Source organism: Sus scrofa, chromosome 1 (assembly GCF_054392235.1).
Source record: "Sus scrofa isolate SSC_HxYL_T2T_F1_AM1 chromosome 1, Sscrofa_HxYL_maternal_Yorkshire_Landrace_v2.0, whole genome shotgun sequence".
In the NCBI taxonomy this organism is placed as follows: Eukaryota; Metazoa; Chordata; class Mammalia; order Artiodactyla; family Suidae; genus Sus; species Sus scrofa.
This window is the reverse complement of record NC_139383.1, coordinates 200,453,992-200,460,586: the sequence shown is the minus strand read 5'-3', so window position 1 is coordinate 200,460,586 and position 6,595 is coordinate 200,453,992. Positions and strand designations below refer to the sequence as shown.

Here is a 6,595-nt window from a genome sequence, read left to right as displayed (position 1 = left end):
TGCCCACATGGTAAAAATAAAATGTGAAATTTCAGTAACTGGTATGAAAAAATTTTAGTAGTACAAGGGAATTTTCAGAAACTAGAGTTTTTACATAATATGGAAGTTTCAATGTTTTGAAGGTTCAGTAAATTATGTAGTGTACAAAAGTGAAGTCTAAATTACCCACTCAGAACAGTAACCCTATAGCCCACACTCCTGTATCCATGTATACAGATGGACAGATACACTTCATTTCTCCTGGGAAGTTGAGTTCTAAAAATCTATCACTCAGAACAGACGGTTTTATGATAGCATGAAAAGAAAAGATGATAGAATTGTTCTAAAATGAAAGGCCTTTTGGTGTATTAACGGCTGAAAACATTATAGCTTAAATGAAGATGTGAAACAAAAATTAATTTAAAACTGCAAAAAAAAAAAAAAGCCAAAAAACAAAAAACTTGTGCAGAAAGTTTGAAGCATATGGACACCCACCCAGTTTGCAACGAGGGCAGTGGGAGCCCCAGACTTTAGCTTATTAAAGATGACCTTTCCCCTCTCTAAAATTTCAAAGCTGACGTTTCAAGTGCTGAGCAGACTGTGTGCCATATGTAACATGACCTCAGCTCCACTCTGCCCGAGCACTGATGGCATCACTAATGAGGGGTGAAAGGTCCTTTTCTTGCAGCTTTTTCAGAAACCCACCAACTCTTTGCCTGTGAAGTAAGGCTCCTCCCTCCCCCCACCCCTTGATTTCAAGAGAACTGCATTTAATACACAGCCTCAAAACACTTTTATTACCGGTCGATTTGCTTATAGCCACAGCCAAATGGCAGGATGTACAATCACATACAGAAGAAAATATTTATTTTGACTCACAGGCAAAGGGATTAAGAGAACATTGTATTAACCTTGCCTTTCATCTAGGTTTTAAAGGGAAGTTCTCCAGAGGCGTCCATTGAAGCTCTATTTTTTTTTAATAAAGAATATCAAAGACTTTTAGGAGACCAGGTGTGTGTTTATCTGAGGGGAGTAGAGAAAGGGAAGAAACTATATGGGGGGCGGGGAGGCCGCTTTCACAAGCTGCTTCAGAGACTGCAAAAAATGTATGTGCAGGAATCTGTTAACAGGCATTCCTACCAGCCGGCTACTCCCCCTCCCCCTGCTGCTTGGAAACAAAATAGCTTCTTTCCAAGCAGGTTGTTATCATATTCATGGCATGGTCAATTTCCGTTTGCCAAGAAAATATTTAGGCTGATCAAAGAAATTAGAAAATCGGATGAATAGAAACAGACGTTCCCACAAGAGAAGCGTTTCTCAATGTGAAGAGGCAGGCAGATTGCAGCCCACCCAGTTACTCCTAGGAAATAGCTCTCTTGCTACAGGGCCACCTGGATTCTGCTGGAAGAGCCCTGGAAGATTCTCGGCTCCCCAGGAAATCCACATGGGGACTGGAGCTTGGGACTCTCTGGTGGCGGACTTGTGAAGAGATGATCGGTTCTAGTATCTATGAATAAACCTGGAGGGCCTTTAATTACGTCCATTAATACGGCATTTCAATACATGAGTTTGAGATCCTTTTGTTTTGCTTTGCCTGGCTTATTATGAGTATATAAAGACAAGAATACATTGTCCTTGGTAGTTGATAGAGGAGTTTCTCCTGAATTAATATAAATTCAAATTTTAGATTTGTGAGTTTGGGTGGGGAATAGTTGATAGTAATCTCAGAACCTCTGGCCTTCGAGTGCACACCCCGGCCAATCGGTGACAGTAAATAAGAGGGTCTTCTGTCCCTTCCTTGTTTCTGCTCAAGGCGCAACCAAACCAGGTGAGGCGCTTACATGCGAAGGATTGGTTGGCGTCGCGGTTTCCTTGCAAGACAGTCGAAACCGAAAAGTGCGCTCCGCTCCGGCAAAAGAGATCCGGATTCTCCCCCACCCCTTGCTCGCCTTGAGCAAACTGGAGCACCTCAATCGCCAGCCAAGCGTTGCAGACCTTACCCTTGGCCTCCAGTTTTCCGAAGGAGAAAGCGAGGGAGGGAGGCCAAGAAGGAAGGCAACTGTGGGGGCCGCTTTAGGGCCAAAGACTCCTTTCCTGCGAGTCTAGACAACGCGGCTCTAGCCAGGCCACAGCAGGAGAAGCGGTTGCTGGTCCGTGAGCTGAAAATCCGCTCTGCCACCCTCGCCCCTCCCCGCCGCGCGTCCCTCGCCCCCGGGGCTCGGCCGAGCATTTTCCTTTCGTGTGTGTGCGTGTCCTTGTGCATGTGCGTGTGTGTGTTTCGGTTCCTCCCGGCTAGGCCAGGGATCTTTTGCCAGGAAGACAGCGCCCTCTCTCTCCTCCCGCAGTGCCCGCCGCCAGCCTGCGCCCCCTCCCAGCTCCGCTGACCTCTCCGCGCCTCCTTCTCGCCCCCGCCCTCCCCGGCCCTGTCCCTTCCTTCCTTACGCCCCTACGCCTCTAGGCCCCCAGAACCACCCCGAGAACGATCGAGAGAGATGCAGGGACCGAAGCCTCGTGACCGAGTCAATGGGCCGACCGGGCCGGAACGCCAGACCTCTGGCAGCCTGACTGGGCGGAGCCGTCCCCGGCGCAGACGCGGCGCCCAAGAGCTCCAGCTCGGCCCGGGGAGGGGTTCCTGGCGCCGGCAGCCGGGAGGGGGTTAGCCCTGCTCCCCCAGCCTGGGCACAGACGGCCTGCGGGCGGGGCCGCGAGGACTCGGCGCGGCGAGCTCTTCTCGGCGCCGGCGCGCACCTGGCAGAGAAGCTTACCCGGGACCCCTGAATGGGCCGGCGAAATGTGGATGCGGGCCTGCACGCTGGGTGATGGGTGGGCGCAGGGGGCGGGAGGGTGTGCTGGTGAACTTGAGTAGAGATGAAGGAAAGTCCCTATAGCCTGATTCCGAGACCTGAAAGCTCCCTTTGCGGCCCATTGGCTGCCTAGAAGCCTTAATCTGCTGGCTTCCAGGAGAGCAGCGCCAAGTACAGCAATGGTGCTGGAAACGCTGTTTGCAAAATCTAAGCCCTGTGGGGTTGGCGAAATGCGCAGAGGGGCATGCTTTGAGTGGGCACCTTGCAAGTACCCCCCTCACACACACGCACGCACACACACCCCGTATTTCATGCCCCACAGCCCAGAGAACTAGTGCTTCAGACAAATATCGCTCGGCCCATTCGATAGCAGAGGCAGTCAAGCTTCCAGCTGCGAAATTCTGGCTCCTTTAGAACCCCCCAAAAATGTACTCGTGTGGACATGCAAAAACACTTTCCACCATGGCGTGGATTTGTACCGACAGAGGTACAGGCCTGAAGTTCTCCCTTTCCGCTCCCAACCGTTCCCGGCGCCTGGGAGCCACAGAGGGAGTTCGCCTCAAGCTCACCCGGCTGCAGAGTGCCGGCGGCTCCCAGAAATGCACTAATTGAGTCACAAACCACCGGCCGCCCCTAACAAAACGATCTACCTCGGCAGCTCAGCGCCCAATTTGTCCACAGCACTTTCTTCCGCAATTCAGAAGCATTATCTTGTTTTTAAAAGTATCGCGGCAGAAACGTGGCAATTATCCTAGGCTCGGGTTACGCTAAATGGCTTTAGGCTGAGAAATGGAACAATACAAATGCCGCGAACGTGCTGATCGCTTCTCTGCGGCGCCTGGGCAGGGGAAGGGGAAGCGAGGGAGATTTCGGCCAAGGAGAGGGAGGTACGGCGCAAGTTCCCAGTCAGGGTTTTCTCCCAAGGGCACCAACCAGAAAGAAGTGCTGGGCCTTTATCTCTAGAGATTAAGGACTCCTAGTGACGATCTCCTTCAGGGATGGGGAGAGAAGGGGTCTTATTCCCACAAGACAGGGCGAAGCTTCTGGCCTCGGCTTTGGGTCAGGAACAGGTTGGGAGCTTCAGGCACTGCTGAGGAAAGGAAGGGAAGAGAGGTCAAGGGTCAGAGGAAGAGAAGAGAAAGAATCCAGCTCCTCTTAGGGACAACTACATTAAATTTGGGGCAAGAGGATGGTACTTGGAGGAGACAACCGTGAGGAAAAGAGGTGCCAGCTCTGAGGGCTTCGGAGAAGCGTTCACTTCTGAACAAGGGGCAGGCAGGGAACTCGCGAGAATTAGGGAGGCCCAGAGACGACCAGGCGTTTCCGCATTTGTGATCTTTCATTTAGATCTCCCAGGGTAAGTTGGGACCTGGAAAATGGGGAGAAAAGAGACAGGAGAGAAAGGCCTTGGGCTACGGGTCCCGGCGTGCAGACGCCTTGCTCGCCCCAGCCGCCCAGCCTGCAGTGTAGCCACGCTGTGCGCGTGTCTCTTTCCCCTTCTGTTCAGACCAGCCCCCACATCTTGAAGTAATCAGCAGCCGAGAAGGGACTCGTCCCCCTGGCATCTCAGGTTAAAGAAGGAGGTCCAGGAAAATGTGGTAGAGCCATTACAAGAAACCCGAGCCGCAGTCATCAGGGACTCCAATTGCCATCGCATTAGGATTGATTAGAGACCAGCAGTACCGTAATGACCCGGAAAGAGGGGCAGCCGGGGATTATTAATATCAGAATGTGGCGGGGAAGAGAGGTGGGTGAAGGGAGGGAGGAAAGAGCCAAGTGGGGAAGGAGACGTTTTAAGTTACTAGGATTTATATGTAAGTGCAGGCTTACCTGAGGAAACCGGATAGTCAGTGAATCACGCAAACAATAAATCTAATTGCATCTAAAATTTCACCAAGCCTGATTTTTGAGGGGGAAGGGGAAGGAAAACCATCGTGAAAACCATGCCAGCATCTGAGTTTGTATAAACACAGAGTTTTATAAACTTATTGTAAGAATCCAAGTGAAAAAAATGGGAAGGGATGCTGGATGCTCACTTTCCTTCCCCATGGGTCACTACAAAAAGATTTAGGGAGTACAGTTTTGAGTCATTTTGGGTCTTCTCTCAAGGGCTCTGGGGCAATAGAGTGGACATTTTGGCACAGTCTGTAGAGGAGTAATACACCAAATTTTAATTGAAACTCTGATACCTGGGTAGTGAGTTTTGTTTTGTTTGAGAGAGGAATGATCAGGATCCCTAAGAGATGTAGAGAAGAGAGTGGTTTGTCTCCTTCCTCAGACTATGAGCCAAAACAAATCAGCCCCTGATGGTCTGGGCTGAAACGCAGCTCACTGGATAATTAACTCCATCTTTCCAGTCCACCCTAACTGTTTATTCAGTGTCACCCTGCATTACCATCACTAGCACTTTCCTCTGAACAGGAGGAGCTGCAGGCTTTCACCTCCCAAAAGGAAATTCTTCTTAGCTCAGACAGATGCTATATTCAGGATGTACTTTAGTTGACAAAAAGTTGATTGGAAATTCAATGGAGGATAAGGATTCTTGGACAGTATCTTTTTTGTAAACTTGCCCCAAGGCAATATTAATAAAACAAAGGAGGCAAAAGTATCTTAGATTTTTCATAGGTTCTTATACAGTCGCCTTCACTTTCCAGAAGAGTGCTTGGTGTCTGAAGTTGAGCAGTGTCTTCTGGCTCAAACCTGGTGGATGGCACAAAGCTCTGGGCCTGAACCTTCTCGGAGTGCCTCTTAAATCTGCCCCTTTCCCCAAGGTGGCCAACTCACCTTCTTCAGCCCTACCCATGGGCGCCCCCACCTTTTGACTCAGCATGGTGGCCCCCACAGTCTGAGCCTGATGTCCCTTCAGTGTCTACCAGCCTGGAGCTGCCTGGATGCCTGATATTAGCACAGGAAGCTGCCTGTGAAACCTCACAGCAACTGGTCCTGGGGAAACAGGCATAGGCAAGGAGAGCATTGAGGAGGGGAGGAGAAAGGGGGGAAGGAAAGAGAGAGTGAAAAAAAAGAGAGAAATAGAAGGATCTAAAGAGAGAGAAGAGTGTGTGGTGAGTGTGTGTGTGTGAGAGAGAGAGAGAGAGCGAGGAGAAATGAAAGAATGAAACAATGAGGGAACAAAATGAGAGAGAGGATGAGATGAGGATAAGAGATTTAAAAAAAAAAGAGAATAAAGGAATGAGAAACAGGTTCAAACACAGAATGTATGATCTTCCTCTTTCAGATTGAAAAGAGAAAACGAGGTAGAAAGAGACATACAGAGACACATTTAGAGAGACTAGACTTGGAGACACACAGAGGGAGAAGATAATCTCTCCAAACACACACACTCCGGCGCTGTCCTCCTTCAATCTGAGTTCCCTCGCGGCGGTGTGTCCCAGCCTGTCTTTCTCTCCTCTCTCTCCCTTCCTGGACCCCGGGGACAATGTGGAGACTGTATTTTCAGGAGCCGCGCGGGGCGGCAAGGTTTTGAGCAGCAAGCCGGGCTCGCAGCGGGTTCTGTTTGTTCAGGTGTGGGCGGGGGGCCCTCACCGGTTGGCCCAGTGTTTTCGCACCAAGGAAGCTGAAGGCTCTGCTCGCGCGCTTCCCAATTCCGGGAGAAAACTCCCTCCCTCCCTCCATACATAAATATATTAGAGGAACAGACAAATCTTCATTGTTCAAAAATAAGCCGAGGAGGCCCGCCGGCTCCCCTTGGCCTGACCAAACGAGGCTGGAAGGAAGGCAGGGAGGAGAGGCGGGGGCGCGCGGATCCGGTGTCACGTTGCAGATTCCCACTAAAGATAACGAAACGTGATCTA

General features: G+C 50.5%; 1 pseudogene; it reads right to left on the bottom strand.

The window, feature by feature from the left end:
• Positions 1–1,960: 1,960 nt before the first annotated feature.
• On the bottom strand, positions 1,961–2,905 carry LOC146406955 (uncharacterized; annotated as a pseudogene).
• Between the last annotated feature and the right edge of the window lie 3,690 nt (positions 2,906–6,595).